Below are 20,914 nucleotides of genomic sequence, written 5' to 3' on the forward strand. Positions count from 1 at the left end.
GGGGCAACGCATAGGTGTCTCAGTGAGTTTGACAGTACCCGGAAACAGCTGACGGTGCTGGAACCAGGCTGGGCACGAGGGAGTACCCGTGACAAAAACACTGCCGAGAACCAGCTGGCGGTGCTGGAACCCAGATGCGTTGCCCCAGTGTGCAAGAGCCAATGGCACGACCGAGGACCAGCTGACGGTGCTGGAACCCGGTTACTAAGCTGTAGGTGCCCGCGCTTAAAAGCACTACCAAGGACCGCCTGGCGTTGGCGGAACTCGGATACCCAGGAGGAGGCACCTAAGCCAAAGGCTCGGCCCGGAACCAGCTGACGGTGCTGGAACCAGGTGGTGGACCCGAAGGCCCACAGGAGAGGAGAGAACAGCTAGGCCGCGAGGCAGCCGCAGTTACCGAACCCCAACAGTCCTACAGGGGGAGCTGGGCCTACTGGCACTACAGAACCAGCCTTGACTACCAGTTCACGCAGCCCACATAGGAAGCTTCTAAACTGGAGGCACCCTGGAGTTGGCTAACCCGACCGCACCACGACGGGGCAAGCATAGTCGTCTCAGTGAGCTTGACACAACCCGGAAACAGCTGACGGTGCTGAAACCAGGTTTGGCACGAGGGAGTACCTGTGACAAAAACATTGCCGAGAACCAGCTGGCGGTGCTGGAACCCAGATGCGTTGCCCCAGTGTGCAAGAGCCAATGGCACGACCGAGGACCAGCTGACGGTGCTGGAACACGGTTACTAAGCTGTAGGTGCCCGCGCTTAAAAGCACTACCAAGGACCGCCTGGCGTTGGCGGAACTCGGATACCCTGGAGGAGGCACCTAAGCCAAAGGCTCGGCCCGGAACCAGCTGACGGTGCTGGAACCAGGTGGTGGACCCAAAGGCCCACAGGAGAGGAGAGAACAGCTAGGCCGCGAGGCAGCCGCAGTTACCGAACCCCAACAGTCCTACAGGGGGAGCTGGGCCTACTGGCACTACAGAACCAGCCTTGACTACCAGTTCACGCAGCCCACATAGGAAGCTCCTAAACTGGAGGCACCCTGGAGTTGGCTAACTCGACCGCAACACGACGGGGCAACGCATAGGTGTCTCAGTGAGTTTGACAGTACCCGGAAACAGCTGACGGTGCTGGAACCAGGCTGGGCACGAGGGAGTACCTGTGACAAAAACACTGCCGAGAACCAGCTGGCGGTGCTGGAACCCAGATGCGTTGCCCCAGTGTGCAAGAGCCAATGGCACGACCGAGGACCAGCTGACGGTGCTGGAACACGGTTACTAAGCTGTAGGTGCGCGCGCTTAAAAGCACTACCAAGGACCGCCTGGCGTTGGCAGAACTCGGATACCAAGGAGGAGGCACCTAAGCCAAAGGCTCGGCCCGGAACCAGCTGACGGTGCTGGAACCAGGTGGTGGACCCGAAGGCCCACAGGAGAGGAGAGAACAGCTAGGCCGCGAGGCAGCCGCACTTACCGAACCCCAACAGTCCTACAGGGGGAGCTGGGCCTACTGGCACTACAGAACCAGCCTTGACTACCAATTCATGCAGCCCACATAGGGAGCTCCTAAACTGGAGGCACCCTGGAGTTGGCTAACTCGACCGCAACACGACGGGGCAACGCATAGGTGTCTCAGTGAGTTTGACAGTACCCGGAAACAGCTGACGTTGCTGGAACCAGGCTGGGCACGAGGGAGTACCCGTGACAAAAACACTGCCGAGAAACAGCTGGCGGTGCTGGAACCCAGATGCGTTGCCCCAGTGTGCAAGAGCCAATGGCACGACCGAGGACCAGCTGACGGTGCTGGAACCCGGTTACTAAGCTGTAGGTGCCCGCGCTTAAAAGCACTACCAAGGACCGCCTGGCATTGGCGGAACTCGGATACCCAGGAGGAGGCACCTAAGCCAAAGGCTCGGCCCGGAACCAGCTGACGGTGCTGAAACCAGGTGGTGGACCCGAAGGCCCACAGGAGAGGGGAGAACAGCTAGGCCGCGAGGCAGCCGCAGTTACCGAACCCCAACAGTCCTACAGGGGGAGCTGGGCCTACTGGCACTACAGAACCAGCCTTGACTACCAGTTCACGCAGCCCACATAGGAAGCTCCTAAACTGGAGGCACCCTGGAGTTGGCTAACCCGACCGCACCACGACGGGGCAAGCATAGGCGTCTCAGTGAGTTTGACACAACCCGGAAACAGCTGACGGTGCTGAAACCAGGTTTGGCACGAGGGAGTACCTGTGACAAAAACACTGCCGAGAACCAGCTGGCGGTGCTGGAACCCAGATGCGTTGCCCCAGTGTGCAAGAGCCAATGGCACGACCGAGGACCAGCTGACGGTGCTGGAACACGGTTACTAAGCTGTAGGTGCCCGCGCTTAAAAGCACTACCAAGGACCGCCTGGCGTTGGCGGAACTCGGATACCCTGGAGGAATCACCTAAGCCAAAGGCTCGGCCCGGAACCAGCTGACGGTGCTGGAACCAGGTGGTGGACCCAAAGGCCCACAGGAGAGGAGAGAACAGCTAGGCCGCGAGGCAGCCGCAGTTACCGAACCCCAACAGTCCTACAGGGGGAGCTGGGCCTACTGGCACTACAGAACCAGCCTTGACTACCAGTTCACGCAGCCCACATAGGAAGCTCCTAAACTGGAGGCACCCTGGAGTTGGCTAACTCGACCGCAACACGACGGGGCAATGCATAGGTGTCTCAGTGAGTTTGACAGTACCCGGAAACAGCTGACGGTGCTGGAACCAGGCTGGGCACGAGGGAGTACCTGTGACAAAAACACTGCCGAGAACCAGCTGGCGGTGCTGGAACCCAGATGCGTTGCCCCAGTGTGCAAGAGCCAATGGCACGACCGAGGACCAGCTGACGGTGCTGGAACACGGTTACTAAGCTGTAGGTGCGCGCGCTTAAAAGCACTACCAAGGACCGCCTGGCGTTGGCAGAACTCGGATACCCAGGAGGAGGCACCTAAGCCAAAGGCTCGGCCCGGAACCAGCTGACGGTGCTGGAACCAGGTGGTGGACCCGAAGGCCCACAGGAGAGGAGAGAACAGCTAGGCCGCGAGGCAGCCGCACTTACCGAACCCCAACAGTCCTACAGGGGGAGCTGGGCCTACTGGCACTACAGAACCAGCCTTGACTACCAATTCATGCAGCCCACATAGGGAGCTCCTAAACTGGAGGCACCCTGGAGTTGGCTAACTCGACCGCAACACGACGGGGCAACGCATAGGTGTCTCAGTGAGTTTGACAGTACCCGGAAACAGCTGACGTTGCTGGAACCAGGCTGGGCACGAGGGAGTACCCGTGACAAAAACACTGCCGAGAACCAGCTGGCGGTGCTGGAACCCAGATGCGTTGCCCCAGTGTGCAAGAGCCAATGGCACGACCGAGGACCAGCTGACGGTGCTGGAACCCGGTTACTAAGCTGTAGGTGCCCGCGCTTAAAAGCACTACCAAGGACCGCCTGGCATTGGCGGAACTCGGATACCCAGGAGGAGGCACCTAAGCCAAAGGCTCGGCCCGGAACCAGCTGACGGTGCTGAAACCAGGTGGTGGACCCGAAGGCCCACAGGAGAGGGGAGAACAGCTAGGCCGCGAGGCAGCCGCAGTTACCGAACCCCAACAGTCCTACAGGGGGAGCTGGGCCTACTGGCACTACAGAACCAGCCTTGACTACCAGTTCACGCAGCCCACATAGGAAGCTCCTAAACTGGAGGCACCCTGGAGTTGGCTAACCCGACCGCACCACGACGGGGCAAGCATAGGCGTCTCAGTGAGTTTGACACAACCCGGAAACAGCTGACGGTGCTGAAACCAGGTTTGGCACGAGGGAGTACCTGTGACAAAAACACTGCCGAGAACCAGCTGGCGGTGCTGGAACCCAGATGCGTTGCCCCAGTGTGCAAGAGCCAATGGCACGACCGAGGACCAGCTGACGGTGCTGGAACCCGGTTACTAAGCTGTAGGTGCCCGCGCTTAAAAGCACTACCAAGGACCGCCTGGCATTGGCGGAACTCGGATACCCAGGAGGAGGCACCTAAGCCAAAGGCTCGGCCCGGAACCAGCTGACGGTGCTGAAACCAGGTGGTGGACCCGAAGGCCCACAGGAGAGGAGAGAACAGCTAGGCCGCGAGGCAGCCGCAGTTACCGAACCCCAACAGTCCTACAGGGGGAGCTGGGCCTACTGGCACTACAGAACCAGCCTTGACTACCAGTTCACGCAGCCCACATAGGAAGCTCCTAAACTGGAGGCACCCTGGAGTTGGCTATCCCGACCGCACCACGACGGGGCAAGCATAGGCGTCTCAGTGAGTTTGACACAACCCGGAAACAGCTGACGGTGGTGAAACCAGGTTTGGCACGAGGGAGTACCTGTGACAAAAACACTGCCGAGAACCAGCTGGCGGTGCTGGAACCCAGATGCGTTGCCCCAGTGTGCAAGAGCCAATGGCACGACCGAGGACCAGCTGACGGTGCTGGAACACGTTTACTAAGCTGTAGGTGCCCGCGCTTAAAAGCACTACCAAGGACCGCCTGGCGTTGGCGGAACTCGGATACCCAGGAGGAGGCACCTAAGCCAAAGGCTCGGCCCGGAACCAGCTGACGGTGCTGGAACCAGGTGGTGGACCCGAAGGCCCACAGGAGAGGAGAGAACAGCTAGGCCGCGAGGCAGCCGCAGTTACCGAACCCCAACAGTCCTACAGGGGGAGCTGGGCCTACTGGCACCACAGAACCAGCCTTGACTACCAGTTCATGCAGCCCACATAGGAAGCTCCTAAACTGGAGGCACCCTGGAGTTGGCTAACTCGACCGCAACACGACGGTGCAACGCATAGGTGTCTCAGTGAGTTTGACAGTACCCGGAAACAGCTGACGGTGCTGGAACCAGGCTGGGCACGAGGGAGTACCCGTGACAAAAACACTGCCGAGAACCAGCTGGCGGTGCTGGAACCCAGATGCGTTGCCCCAGTGTGCAAGAGCCAATGGCACGACCGAGGACCAGCTGACGGTGCTGGAACCCGGTTACTAAGCTGTAGGTGCCCGCGCTTAAAAGCACTACCAAGGACCGCCTGGCGTTGGCGGAACTCGGATACCCAGGAGGAGGCACCTAAGCCAAAGGCTCGGCCCGGAACCAGCTGACGGTGCTGGAACCAGGTGGTGGACCCGAAGGCCCACAGGAGAGGAGAGAACAGCTAGGCCGCGAGGCAGCCGCAGTTACCGAACCCCAACACTCCTACAGGGGGAGCTGGGCCTACTGGCACTACAGAACCAGCCTTGACTACCAGTTCACGCAGCCCACATAGGAAGCTCCTAAACTGTAGGCACCCTGGAGTTGGCTAACCCGACTGCACCACGACGGGGCAAGCATAGGCGTCTCAGTGAGCTTGACACAACCCGGAAACAGCTGACAGTGCTGAAACCAGGTTTGGTACGAGGGAGTACCTGTGACAAAAACACTGCTGAGAACCAGCTGGCGGTGCTGGAACCCAGATGCGTTGCTTCAGTGTGCAAGAGCCAATGGCACGACCGAGGACCAGCTGACGGTGCTGGAACCCGGTTACTAAGCTGTAGGTGCCCGCGCTTAAAAGCACTACCAAGGACCGCCTGGCGTTGGCGGAACTCGGATACCCAGGAGGAGGCACCTAAGCCAAAGGCTCGGCCCGGAACCAGCTGACGGTGCTGGAACCAGGTGGTGGACCCGAAGGCCCACAGGAGAGGAGAGAACAGCTAGGCCGCGAGGCAGCCGCAGTTACCGAACCCCAACAGTCCTACAGGGGGAGCTGGGCCTACTGGCACTACAGAACCAGCCTTGACTACCAATTCATGCAGCCCACATTGGAAGCTCCTAAACTGGAGGCACCCTGGAGTTGGCTAACTCGACCGCAACACGACGGGGCAACGCATAGGTGTCTCAGTGAGTTTGACAGTACCCGGAAACAGCTGACGGTGCTGGAACCAGGCTGGGCACGAGGGAGTACCCGTTACAAAAACACTACCGAGAACCAGCTGGCGGTGCTGGAACCCAGATGCGTTGCCCCAGTGTGCAAGAGCCAATGGCACGACCGAGGACCAGCTGACGGTGCTGGAACCCGGTTACTAAGCTGTAGGTGCCCGCGCTTAAAAGCACTACAAAGGACCGCCTGGCATTGGCGGAACTCAAATACCCAGGAGGAGGCACCTAAGCCAAAGGCTCGGCCCGGAACCAGCTGACGGTGCTGGAACCAGGTGGTGGACCCGAAGGCCCACAGGAGAGGAGAGAACAGCTAGGCCGCGAGGCAGCCGCAGTTACCGAACCCCAACAGTCCTACAGGGGGAGCTGGGCCTACTGGCACTACAGAACCAGCCTTGACTACCAGTTCACGCAGCCCACATAGGAAGCTCCTAAACTGGAGGCACCCTGGAGTTGGCTAACTCGACCGCAACACGACGGGGCAATGCATAGGTGTCTCAGTGAGTTTGACAGTACCCGGAAACAGCTGACGGTGCTGGAACCAGGCTGGGCACGAGGGAGTACCTGTGACAAAAACACTGCCGAGAACCAGCTGGCGGTGCTGGAACCCAGATGCGTTGCCCCAGTGTGCAAGAGCCAATGGCACGACCGAGGACCAGCTAACGGTGCTGGAACCCGGTTACTAAGCTGTAGGTGCCCGCGCTTAAAAGCACTACCAAGGACCGCCTGGCGTTGGTGGAACTCGGATATCCAGGAGGAGGCACCTAAGCCAAAGGCTCGGCCCGGAACCAGCTGACGGTGCTGGAACCAGGTGGTGGACCCAAAGGCCCACAGGAGAGGAGAGAACAGCTAGGCCGCGAGGCAGCCGCACTTACCGAACCCCAACAGTCCTACAGGGGGAGCTGGGCCTACTGGCACTACAGAACCAGCCTTGACTACCAATTCATGCAGCCCACATAGGGAGCTCCTAAACTGGAGGCACCCTGGAGTTGGCTAACTCGACCGCAACACGACGGGGCAACGCATAGGTGTCTCAGTGAGTTTGACAGTACCCGGAAACAGCTGACGTTGCTGGAACCAGGCTGGGCACGAGGGAGTACCCGTGACAAAAACACTGCCGAGAACCAGCTGGCGGTGCTGGAACCCAGATGCGTTGCCCCAGTGTGCAAGAGCCAATGGCACGACCGAGGACCAGCTGACGGTGCTGGAACACGGTTACTAAGCTGTAGGTGCCCACGCTTAAAAGCACTACCAAGGACCGCCTGGCATTGGCGGAACTCGGATACCCAGGAGGAGGCACCTAAGCCAAAGGCTCGGCCCGGAACCAGCTGACGGTGCTGAAACCAGGTGGTGGACCCGAAGGCCCACAGGAGAGGAGAGAACAGCTAGGCCGCGAGGCAGCCGCAGTTACCGAACCCCAACAGTCCTACAGGGGGAGCTGGGCCTACTGGCACTACAGAACCAGCCTTGACTACCAGTTCACGCAGCCCACATAGGAAGCTCCTAAACTGGAGGCACCCTGGAGTTGGCTAACCCGACCGCACCACGACGGGGCAAGCAAAGGCGTCTCAGTGAGTTTGACACAACCCGGAAACAGCTGACGGTGCTGAAACCAGGTTTGGCACGAGGGAGTACCTGTGACAAAAACACTGCCGAGAACCAGCTGGCGGTGCTGGAACCCAGATGCGTTGCCCCAGTGTGCAAGAGCCAATGGCACGACCGAGGACCAGCTGACGGTGCTGGAACACGGTTACTAAGCTGTAGGTGCCCGCGCTTAAAAGCACTACCAAGGACCGCCTGGCGTTGGCGGAACTCGGATACCCAGGAGGAGGCACCTAAGCCAAAGGCTCGGCCCGGAACCAGCTGACGGTGCTGGAACCAGGTGGTGGACTCGAAGGCCCACAGGAGAGGAGAGAACAGCTAGGCCGCGAGGCAGTCGCAGTTACCGAACCCCAACAGTCCTACAGGGGGAGCTGGGCCTACTGGCACTACAGAACCAGCCTTGACTACCAGTTCACGCAGCCCACATAGGAAGCTCCTAAACTGGAGACACCCTGGAGTTGGCTAACTCGACCGCAACACGACGGGGCAACGCATAGGTGTCTCAGTGAGTTTGACAGTACCCGGAAACAGCTGACGGTGCTGGAACCAGGCTGGGCACGAGGGAGTACCCGTGACAAAAACACTGCCGAGAACCAGCTGGCGGTGCTGGAACCCAGATGCGTTGCCCCAGTGTGCAAGAGCCAATGGCACGACCGAGGACCAGCTGACGGTGCTGGAACCCGGTTACTAAGCTGTAGGTGCCCGCGCTTAAAAGCACTACCAAGGACCGCCTGGCGTTGGCGGAACTCGGATACCCAGGAGGAGGCACCTAAGCCAAAGGCTCGGCCCGGAACCAGCTGACGGTGCTGGAACCAGGTGGTGGACCCGAAGGCCCACAGGAGAGGAGAGAACAGCTAGGCCGCGAGGCAGCCGCAGTTACCGAACCCCAACAGTCCTACAGGGGGAGCTGGGCCTACTGGCACTACAGAACCAGCCTTGACTACCAGTTCACGCAGCCCACATAGGAAGCTCCTAAACTGGAGGCACCCTGGAGTTGGTTAACTCGACCGCAACACGACGGGGCAACGCATAGGTGTCTCAGTGAGTTTGACAGTACCCGGAAACAGCTGACGGTGCTGGAACCAGGCTGGACACGAGGGAGTACCCGTGACAAAAACACTGCCGAGAACCAGCTGGCGGTGCTGGAACCCAGATGCGTTGCCCCAGTGTGCAAGAGCCAATGGCACGACCGAGGACCAGCTGACGGTGCTGGAACACGGTTACTAAGCTGTAGGTGCCCGCGCTTAAAAGCACTACCAAGGACCGCCTGGCGTTGGCGGAACTCGGATACCCAGGAGGAGGCACCTAAGCCAAAGGCTCGGCCCGGAACCAGCTGACGGTGCTGGAACCAGGTGGTGGACCCGAAGGCCCACAGGAGAGGAGAGAACAGCTAGGCCGCGAGGCAGCCGCACTTACCGAACCCCAACAGTCCTACAGGGGGAGCTGGGCCTACTGGCACTACAGAACCAGCCTTGACTACCAATTCATGCAGCCCACATAGGGAGCTCCTAAACTGGAGGCACCCTGGAGTTGGCTAACTCGACCGCAACACGATGGGGCAACGCATAGGTGTCTCAGTGAGTTTGACAGTACCCGGAAACAGCTGACGTTGCTGGAACCAGGCTGGGCACGAGGGAGTACCCGTGACAAAAACACTGCCGAGAACCAGCTGGCGGTGCTGGAACCCAGATGCGTTGCCCCAGTGTGCAAGAGCCAATGGCACGACCGAGGACCAGCTGACGGTGCTGGAGCCCGGTTACTAAGCTGTAGGTGCCCGCGCTTAAAAACACTACCAAGGACCGCCTGGCATTGGCGGAACTCGGATACCCAGGAGGAGGCACCTAAGCCAAAGGCTCAGCCCGGAACCAGCTGACGGTGCTGAAACCAGGTGGTGGACCCGAAGGCCCACAGGAGAGGAGAGAACAGCTAGGCCGCGAGGCAGCCGCAGTTACCGAACCCCAACAGTCCTACAGGGGGAGCTGGGCCTACTGGCACTACAGAACCAGCCTTGACTACCAGTTCACGCAGCCCACATAGGAAGCTCCTAAACTGGAGGCACCCTGGAGTTGGCTAACCCGACCGCACCACGACGGGGCAAGCATAGGCGTCTCAGTGAGTTTGACACAACCCAGAAACAGCTGACGGTGCTGAAACCAGGTTTGGCACGAGGGAGTACCTGTGACAAAAACACTGCCGAGAACCAGCTGGCAGTGCTGGAACCCAGATGCGTTGCCCCAGTGTGCAAGAGCCAATGGCACGACCGAGGACCAGCTGACGGTGCTGGAACACGTTTACTAAGCTGTAGGTGCCCGCGCTTAAAAGCACTACCAAGGACCGCCTGGCGTTGGCGGAACTCGGATACCCAGGAGGAGGCACCTAAGCCAAAGGCTCGGCCCGGAACCAGCTGACGGTGCTGGAACCAGGTGGTGGACCCGAAGGCCCACAGGAGAGGAGAGAACAGCTAGGCCGCGAGGCAGCCGCAGTTACCGAACCCCAACAGTCCTACAGGGGGAGCTGGGCCTACTGGCACTACAGAACCAGCCTTGACTACCAATTCATGCAGCCCACATAGGAAGCTCCTAAACTGGAGGCACCCTGGAGTTGGCTAACTCGACCGCAACACGACGGGGCAACGCATAGGTGTCTCAGTGAGTTTGACAGTACCCGGAAACAGCTGACGGTGCTGGAACCCGGCTGGGCACGAGGGAGTACCCGTGACAAAAACACTGCCGAGAACCAGCTGGCGGTGATGGAACCCAGATGCGTTGCCCCAGTGTGCAAGAGCCAATGGCACGACCGAGGACCAGCTGACGGTGCTGGAACCCGGTTACTAAGCTGTAGGTGCCCGCGCTTAAAAGCACTACCAAGGACCGCCTGGCATTGGCGGAACTCGGATACCCAGGAGGAGGCACCTAAGCCAAAGGCTCGGCCCGGAACCAGCTGACGGTGCTGGAACCAGGTGGTGGACTCGAAGGCCCACAGGAGAGGAGAGAACAGCTAGGCCGCGAGGCAGCCGCAGTTACCGAACCCAAACAGTCCTACAGGGGGAGCTGGGCCTACTGGCACTACAGAACCAGCCTTGACTACCAGTTCACGCAGCCCACATAGGAAGCTCCTAAACTGGAGGCACCCTGGAGTTGGCTAACTCGACCGCAACACGACGGGGCAACGCATAGGTGTCTCAGTGAGTTTGACAGTACCCGGAAACAGCTGACGGTGCTGGAACCAGGCTGGGCACGAGGGAGTACCCGTGACAAACACACTGCCGAGAACCAGCTGGCGGTGATGGAACCCAGATGCGTTGCCCCAGTGTGCAAGAGCCAATGGCACGACCGAGGACCAGCTGACGGTGCTGGAACCCGGTTACTAAGCTGTAGGTGCCCGCGCTTAAAAGCACTACCAAGGACCGCCTGGCGTTGGCGGAACTCGGATACCCAGGAGGAGGCACCTAAGCCAAAGGCTCGGCCCGGAACCAGCTGACGGTGCTGGAACCAGGTGGTGGACCCGAAGGCCCACAGGAGAGGAGAGAACTGCTAGGCCGCGAGGCAGCCGCAGTTACCGAACCCCAACAGTCCTACAGGGGGAGCTGGGCCTACTGGCACTACAGAACCAGCCTTGACTACCAGTTCACGCAGCCCACATAGGAAGCTCCTAAACTGGAGGCACCCTGGAGTTGGTTAACTCGACCGCAACACGACGGGGCAACGCATAGGTGTCTCAGTGAGTTTGACAGTACCCGGAAACAGCTGACGGTGCTGGAACCAGGCTGGGCACGAGGGAGTACCCGTGACAAAAACACTGCCGAGAACCAGCTGGCGGTGCTGGAACCCAGATGCGTTGCCCCAGTGTGCAAGAGCCAATGGCACGACCGAGGACCAGCTGACGGTGCTGGAACCCGGTTACTAAGCTGTAGGTGCCCGCGCTTAAAAGCACTACCAAGGACCGCCTGGCGTTGGCGGAACTCGGATACCCAGGAGGAGGCACCTAAGCCAAAGGCTCGGCCCGGAACCAGCTGACGGTGCTGGAACCAGGTGGTGGACCCGAAGGCCCACAGGAGAGGAGAGAACAGCTAGGCCGCGAGGCAGCCGCAGTTACCGAACCCCAACAGTCCTACAGGGGGAGCTGGGCCTACTGGCACTACAGAACCAGCCTTGACTACCAGTTCACGCAGCCCACATAGGAAGCTCCTAAACTGGAGGCACCCTGGAGTTGGCTAACCCGACTGCACCACGACGGGGCAAGCATAGGCGTCTCAGTGAGCTTGACACAACCCGGAAACAGCTGACAGTGCTGAAACCAGGTTTGGCACGAGGGAGTACCTGTGACAAAAACACTGCCGAGAACCAGCTGGCGGTGCTGGAACCCAGAAGCGTTGCTTCAGTGTGCAAGAGCCAATGGCACGACCGAGGACCAGCTGACGGTGCTGGAACCCGGTTACTAAGCTGTAGGTGCCCGCGCTTAAAAGCACTACCAAGGACCGCCTGGCGTTGGCGGAACTCGGATACCCAGGAGGAGGCACCTAAGCCAAAGGCTCGGCCCGGAACCAGCTGACGGTGCTGCTGGAACCAGGTGGTGGACCCGAAGGCCCACAGGAGAGGAGAGAACAGCTAGGCCGCGAGGCAGCCGCAGTTACCGAACCCCAACAGTCCTACAGTGGGGGCTGGGCCTACTGGCACTACAGAACCAGCCTTGACTACCAGTTCACGCAGCCCACATAGGAAGCTCCTAAACTGGAGGCACCCTGGAGTTGGCTAACCCGACCGCACCACGACGGGGCAAGCATAGGCGTCTCAGTGAGCTTGACACAACCCGGAAACAGCTGACGGTGCTGAAACCAGGTTTGGCACGAGGGAGTACCTGTGACAAAAACACTGCCGAGAACCAGCTGGCGGTGCTGGAACCCAGATGCGTTGCCCCAGTGTGCAAGAGCCAATGGCACGACCGAGGACCAGCTGACGGTGCTGGAACCCGGTTACTAAGCTGTAGGTGCCCGCGCTTAAAAGCACTACCAAGGACCGCCTGGCGTTGGCGGAACTCGGATACCCAGGAGGAGGCACCTAAGCCAAAGGCTCGGCCCGGAACCAGCTGACGGTGCTGGAACCAGGTGGTGGACCCGAAGGCCCACAGGAGAGGAGAGAACAGCTAGGCCGCGAGGCAGCCGCAGTTACCGAACCCCAACAGTCCTACAGGGGGAGCTGGGCCTACTGGCACTACAGAACCAGCCTTGACTACCAATTCATGCAGCCCACATAGGAAGCTCCTAAACTGGAGGCACCCTGGAGTTGGCTAACTCGACCGCAACACGACGGGGCAACGCATAGGTGTCTCAGTGAGTTTGACAGTACCCGGAAACAGCTGACGGTGCTGGAACCAGGCTGGGCACGAGGGAGTACCCGTGACAAAAACACTGCCGAGAACCAGCTGGCGGTGATGGAACCCAGATGCGTTGCCCCAGTGTGCAAGAGCCAATGGCACGACCGAGGTCCAGCTGACGGTGCTGGAACCCGGTTACTAAGCTGTAGGTGCCCGCGCTTAAAAGCACTACCAAGGACCGCCTGGCGTTGGCGGAACTCGGATACCCAGGAGGAGGCACCTAAGCCAAAGGCTCGGCCCGGAACCAGCTGACGGTGCTGGAACCAGGTGGTGTACTCGAAGGCCCACAGGAGAGGAGAGAACAGCTAGGCCGCGAGGCAGCCGCAGTTACCGAACCTCAACAGTCCTACAGGGGGAGGTGGGCCTACTGGCACTACAGAACCAGCCTTGACTACCAGTTCACGCAGCCCACATAGGAAGCTCCTAAACTGGAGGCACCCTGGAGTTGGCTAACTCGACCGCAACACGACGGGGCAACGCATAGGTGTCTCAGTGAGTTTGACAGTACCCGGAAACAGCTGACGGTGCTGGAACCAGGCTGGGCACGAGGGAATACCCGTGACAAAAACACTGCCGAGAACCAGCTGGCGGTGCTGGAACCCAGATGCGTTGCCCCAGTGTGCAAGAGCCAATGGCACGACCGAGGACCAGCTGACGGTGCTGGAACCCGGTTACTAAGCTGTAGGTGCCCGCGCTTAAAAGCACTACCAAGGACCGCCTGGCGTTGGCGGAACTCGGATACCCAGGAGGAGGCACCTAAGCCAAAGGCTCGGCCCGGAACCAGCTGACGGTGCTGGAACCAGGTGGTGGACCCGAAGGCCCACAGGAGAGGAGAGAACAGCTAGGCCGCGAGGCAGCCGCAGTTACCGAACCCCAACAGTCCTACAGGGGGAGCTGGGCCTACTGGCACTACAGAACCAGCCTTGACTACCAGTTCACGCAGCCCACATAGGAAGCTCCTAAACTGGAGGCACCCTGGAGTTGGTTAACTCGACCGCAACACGACGGGGCAACGCATAGGTGTCTCAGTGAGTTTGACAGTACCCGGAAACAGCTGACGGTGCTGGAACCAGGCTGGGCACGAGGGAGTACCCGTGACAAAAACACTGCCAAGAACCAGCTGGCGGTGATGGAACCCAGATGCGTTGCCCCAGTGTGCAAGAGCCAATGGCACGACCGAGGACCAGCTGACGGTGCTGGAACCCGGTTACTAAGCTGTAGGTGCCCGCGCTTAAAAGCACTACCAAGGACCGCCTGGCGTTGGCGGAACTCGGATACCCAGGAGGAGGCACCTAAACCAAAGGCTCGGCCCGGAACCAGCTGACGGTGCTGGAACCAGGTGGTGGACCCGAAGGCCCACAGGAGAGGAGAGAACAGCTAGGCCGCGAGGCAGCCGCAGTTACCGAACCCCAACAGTCCTACAGGGGGAGCTGGGCCTACTGGCACTACAGAACCAGCCTTGACTACCAGTTCACGCAGCCCACATAGGAAGCTCCTAAACTGGAGGCACCCTGGAGTTGGCTAACCCGACTGCACCACGACGGGGCAAGCATAGGCGTCTCAGTGAGCTTGACACAACCCGGAAACAGCTGACAGTGCTGAAACCAGGTTTGGCACGAGGGAGTACCTGTGACAAAAACACTGCCGAGAACCAGCTGGCGGTGCTGGAACCCAGATGCGTTGCTTCAGTGTGCAAGAGCCAATGGCACGACCGAGGACCAGCTGACGGTGCTGGAACCCGGTTACTAAGCTGTAGGTGCCCGCGCTTAAAAGCACTACCAAGGACCGCCTGGCGTTGGCGGAACTCGGATACCCAGGAGGAGGCACCTAAGCCAAAGGCTCGGCCCGGAACCAGCTGACGGTGCTGGAACCAGGTGGTGGACCCGAAGGCCCACAGGAGAGGAGAGAACAGCTAGGCCGCGAGGCAGCCGCAGTTACCGAACCCCAACAGTCCTACAGGGGGAGCTGGGCCTACTGGCACTACAGAACCAGCCTTGACTACCAATTCATGCAGCCCACATAGGAAGCTCCTAAACTGGAGGCACCCTGGAGTTGGCTAACTCGACCGCAACACGACGGGGCAACGCATAGGTGTCTCAGTGAGTTTGACAGTACCCAGAAACAGCTGACGGTGCTGGAACCAGGCTGGGCACGAAGGAGTACCCGTGACAAAAACACTGCTGAGAACCAGCTGGCGGTGCTGGAACCCAGATGCGTTGCCCCAGTGTGCAAGAGCCAATGGCACGACCGAGGACCAGCTGACGGTGCTGGAACCCGGTTACTAAGCTGTAGGTGCCCACGCTTAAAAGCACTACCAAGGACCGCCTGGCGTTGGCGGAACTCGGATACCCAGGAGGAGGCACTTAAGCCAAAGGCTCGGCCCGGAACCAGCTGACGGTGCTGGAACCAGGTGGTGGACCCGAAGGCCCACAGGAGAGGAGAGAACAGCTAGGCCGCGAGGCAGCCGCAGTTACCGAACCCCAACAGTCCTACAGGGGGAGCTGGGCCTACTGGCACTACAGAACCAGCCTTGACTACCAGTTCACGCAGCCCACATAGGAAGCTCCTAAACTGGAGGCACCCTGGAGTTGGCTAACCCGACCGCACCACGACGGGGCAAGCATAGGCGTCTCAGTGAGCTTGACACAACCCGGAAACAGCTGACGGTGCTGAAACCAGGTTTGGCACGAGGGAGTACCTGTGACAAAAACACTGCCGAGAACCAGCTGGCGGTGCTGGAACCCGGATGCTTTGCCTATCAAACATTGTCTTCCTACAGCCCCAACTATCGGTGTTGGAGCAAAGGGTAAGCAGGGGGAGCAGAGTGTAGGCCGAAGCCTGCACTGGAGTCAGCTTTGTGTCTGCGTTGCGTTTGCAGGACACTTTGCCGGCTACACAGTGGGGGAACAGCAGGCGGTGCTGAACCCCACTAACACATTGGCTGGTGTTTTTCTCTGTGCAGCTAGCACTTCTGGGCAAAAATTAGCGTTGTTACAGCCCAGGGTCAGCAGGAGGAGGAGAGGAGCAGAGTGTAGGCCGAAGCCTAGTTGAACCAATTTCAAAGGTAACCTTTAACCCCCCCTCAGGTGTTACAAAGTACAAGAGTCGCACCTTGTGCAGCATTAATGCTGCACAAGAAAAGGTTGCTCTATTAATTTGTCTACTTGCACACGCTGAATGCAACACGTACACAATTTAGCCCATTCTACAGTCAAACTGTCGTTGAGGCGTGACTTGTATTTTTAAGGAGACGCAGCATAGGTGTCCCAAATAACGCCTTTGTGCTTGGCGCAGCTTCCTGAGCGTTGTTTTTTGCTGTACAGGAGTCTGCGCTCTTGTGTTATCCCTTGGCAATGCCCTGTTAGCGCTGCCCGTCTTATGAACTCATTTCATGTTGGCCGCTGCGGTTAACGATGGCCATAAATCCCAGACCCACACTGCCTTTTCATAAAGTCACACTGCGGTGCTGGGATTAGTGGCCTTGAGCAGTAAATATTTTCGACGCTCACACACGTCCTTACACCTGCTTCAGACTGGGCGGCCTCTGCTGATCCCTTTTCGCATGCCGCGGCCAGGAGGCCGCACAGTCTGAAGAAGGCGGAAGGAGATGAGTGACGACAGGCGAACATATGCACTGCTCGTGCCCATAAACCACACCCTCGCTGACAAAATAAATAAGACAACGAGGGGCGTTGTTTCACGCAGGGCGGATGCACAGGCGCAGCCAGCTAACCATGATGTCAAAAGACGGGAAGCGCTACCAAGGGGGGTGCTGCGTATCATTACAAAGTAAAGTCACACCTCAGGGACAGTGGAATGGTCTCAATGAGACACATTTTGTACGTGTTGAGTTCCACGTGGGCAAGGAGAAAAAGTCAGCCACCTTGTACAAATGCAGCAGTACTGCTGAACAAGGTGGCTGTTATACATAGAAACACCTGGGGGTGGGGGGCAGGCTCCCTTCAATTTCAGTTCATGTGCCTGCATGGCGTTTGCAGGGCACGTTGCCGGCTACACAGCTGGGGAACAGCTGGCGGTGCTGAACCCCACTGACACATTGGCTGGTGTTTTTCTCTGTGCAGCTAGCACTTCCAGGCTAAAACTGGCGGTGTTATGAGCCCAGCGTCAGCAGGAGGAGGAGAGGAGCAGAGTGTAGGCCGAAGCCTGCACTGGTGGCAGCTTTTGTTCTGTTGTGCCTGCGTGGCGTTTGCAGGTCACGTTGCCGGCTACACAGCTGGGGAACAGCTGGCGGTGCTGAACCCCACTAACACATTGGCTGGTGTTTTTCTCTGTGCAGCTAGCACGTCCGGGCAAAAACTGGCGGTGTTAGAGCCCAGGGTCAGCAGGAGGAGGAGAGGAGCAGAGTGTAGGCCGAAGCCTAGTTGAACCAATTTCAAAGGTAACCTTTAACCCCCCTCAGGTGTTGCAAGGTACAAGAGCCACACCTCGTGCAGCATTAATGCTGCACAAGTAAAAGGTTGCTCTATTAATTTTGCTCCTTGCACACGCTGAATAAAACACGTACACTATTTAGCCCATTCTACTGTAAAACAGTAGTGGAGGCGTGACTTGTCTTTTTAAAGAAAAGCAGCACAGGTGTCGAAAATAACACCTTGGTGCATGGGCGCAGCTTCCTGAGCGTTGTTATTTGCTGTACAGGAGTCTGCGCTCTTGTTATCCCTTGGCCATGCGCTGTGAGCGCTTCCTGTCTTCTGACCTCATTTCATGTTGGCCGATGCGGTTAGCGGTGGACATGAATCCCAGACCCACAGTGTGTTTGGAAAAAATCACACTGCGTGGCTGGGATTCGTGCCCTTGTGCAGTTTATATGATTGCCGCTCACACATGTCCTTACACCTACTTCAGACTGGGCGGCCTCATCTGATCCCTTATCGCATGCCGCGGCCATGAGGCCGCACAGTCTGAAGAAGGCGGAAGGAGATGAGTTAAGACAGGCGAACATATGCACTGCACATGCCCATCAATAACACCCTTGCAGCCAAAATATATGAGACGAGGGGCGTTGTGTTGGGCAGGGCGGACGCACAGGCACAGGCAGCCAACCAATGATGTCAGAAGACGGGCAGCGCTACCAAGGGTGGTGCTGCGTATCATTAGAAAGGAAAGTCACACCTCAGGGACAGTTGAATGGTCTCAATGAGACACATTTTGTATGTGTTGAGTTCCACGTGGGCAAGGAGAAAAAGTCAGCCACCTTGTACAAATGCAGCAGTACTGCTGTACAAGGTGGCTGTTATACATAGAAACACCTGGGGGTGGGGGGCAGGCTTCCTTCAATTTCAGTTCATGTGCCTGCGTGGCGTTTGCAGGACACGTTGCCAGCTACACAGCAGGGGAACAACTGGCGGTGCTGAACCCCACTAACACATTGGCTGGTGTTTTTCTCTGGGAAGCTCGCATTTCCGGGCAAAAACTAGCGGTGTTAGAGCCCAGGGTCAGCAGGAGGAGTAGAGGAGCAGAGTGTAGGCCGAAGCCTGCACTGGTGGCAGCTTTTGTTCTGTTGTGCCTGCGTGGCGTTTGCAGGTCACGTTGCCGGCTACACAGCTGGGGAACAGCTGGCGGTGCTGAACTCCACTAACACATTGGCTGGTGTTTTTCTCTGTGCAGCTAGCACGTCCGGGCAAAAACTGGCGGTGTTAGAGCCCAGGGTCAGCAGGAGGAGGAGAGGAGCAGAGTGTAGGCCGAAGCCTAGTTGAACCAATTTCAAAGGAAACCTTTAACCCCCCCTCAGGTGTTGCAAGGTACAAGAGCAACACCTTGAACAGCATTAATGCTGCACAAGTCTAAGGTTGCTCTCTTCATTTTGCTCCTTGCACATGCTGAATAAAACACGTACACTATTTAGCTCATTATACTGTCAAACAGTAGTGGAGGCGTGACTTTTCTTTTGAAGAAGACGCAGCACAGGTGTCAAAATTTACACCTAGGTGCTGGGCGCAGACTCCTTACTGTTGTTATTTGCAGTACAGGAGAGTGCGCTCTTGTGTTATCCCTTGGCAATATCCTGTTAGTGCAGGCCGTCTTATGACCTCATTTCATGTTGGCCGGTGCGGTTAACGATGGCCATAAATCCCAGACCCACAGTGCCTTTCCATAAAGTCACATTGCGGTGCTGGGATTCGTAGCCTTGTGCAGTTAATATGTTCGCCGCTCACACATGTCCTTACACCTGCTTCAGACTGGGCGGCCTCAGCTGATCCCTTATTGCCTGCCACGGCCAGGAGGCCGCACAGTCTGAAGAAGGCGGAAGGAGGGGAGTGAAGACAGGCGAACATATGCACTGCTCGTGCCCATCAATCACACCCTCGCAGTCAAAATATATGAGACAACGAGGGGCGTTGTGTCGGGCAGGGCGGACGCACAGGCACAGCCAGCAAACCAATGATGTCTGAAGACGGGCAGCGCTAACAATGGGGGTGCTGTGTGTCATTAAAAAGGAAAGTCACACCTCAGGGACATTGTAATGGTCTCTAATGAGACACATTTTGTACGTGTTGAGTTCCACGTGGGCAAGGAGAAAAAGTCAGCCACCTTGTACAAATTCAGCAGTACTGCTGTACAAGGTGGCTGTTATACATAGAAACACCTGGGGGTGGGGGGCAGGCTCACTTCAATTTCAGTTCATGTGCCAGCATGGCTTGTGCTGGACACGATGCCGGCTACACAGCAGGGGAACAGCTGGCGGTGCTGAACCCCACTAACACATTGGCTGGTGTTTTTCTCTGTGCAGCTAGCAATTCCGGGCAAAAACTAGCGGTGTTATAGCCCAGGGTCAGCAGGAGGAGGAGAGGAGCAGAGTGTAGGCCGAAGCCAGCACTGGTGGCAGCTTTTGGTCAGTTGTGCCAGCGTGGCTTGTGCTGGACACGATGCAGGCTACACAGCAGGGGAACAGCTGGCGGTGCTGAACCCCACTAACACATTGGCTGGTGTTTTTCTCTGTGCAGCTAGCATTTCCGGGCAAAAATTAGCGGTGTTTGAGCCCAGGGGCAGCAGGAGGAGGAGAGGAGCAGAGTGTAGGCCGAAACCTGCACTGGTGGCAGCTTTTGGTCAGTTGTGCCAGCATGGCTTGTGTTGGACACGATGCCGGCTACACAGCAGGGGAACAGCTGGCGGTGCTGAACCCCACTATCACATCGGCGGGTGTTTTTCTCTGTGCAGCTAGCACTTCCAGGCTACAACTGGCGGTGTTATAGCCCAGGGTCAACAGGAGGAGGAGAGGAGCAGAGTGTAGGCCGAAGCCTAGTTGAACCAATTTGAAAGGTAACCTTTAACCCCCCCTCAGGTGTTGCAAGGTACAAGAGCCACACCTTGTGCAGCATTAATGCTGCACAAGTAAAAGGTTGCTCTCTTAATTTTGCTCCTTGCACACGCTGAATAAAACACGTACACTATTTAGCCCATTCTACTGTAAAACAGTAGTGGAGGCGTGACTTGTCTTTTTAAAGAAAAGCAGCACAGGTGTCGAAAATAACACCTTGGTGCATGGGCGCAGCTTCCTGAGCGTTGTTATTTGCTGTACAGGAGTCTGCGCTCTTGTTATCCCTTGGCCATGCGCTGTGAGCGCTTCCTGTCTTCTGACCTCATTTCACGTCGGCCGTTGCGGTTAGCGATGGACATGAATCCCAGACCCACAGTGTGTTTTCTAAAAATCACACTGCGTGGCTGGAATTCGTGGCCTTGTGCAGTAAATATGTTTGACGCTCACACATGTCCTTACACCTGCTTCAGACTGGGCGGCCTCATCTGATCCCTTATCGCATGCCGCGATCATGAGGCCACCCAGTCTGAAGAAGGCGGAAGGAGATGAGTGAACACAGGCAAACATATGCACTGCACATGCCCATCAATCACATCCTCGTTGTCCAAAAAAATAAGACACCGAGGGGCGTTGTTTCGAGCAGGGCAGACGCACAGGCGCAGCCAGCTAACCAATGATGTCAAAAGACGGGCAGCGCTAACAAGGGTGGTG

Source organism: Ranitomeya imitator, chromosome 3, assembly GCF_032444005.1.
Source record: "Ranitomeya imitator isolate aRanImi1 chromosome 3, aRanImi1.pri, whole genome shotgun sequence".
NCBI classification, from domain to species: Eukaryota; Metazoa; Chordata; class Amphibia; order Anura; family Dendrobatidae; genus Ranitomeya; species Ranitomeya imitator.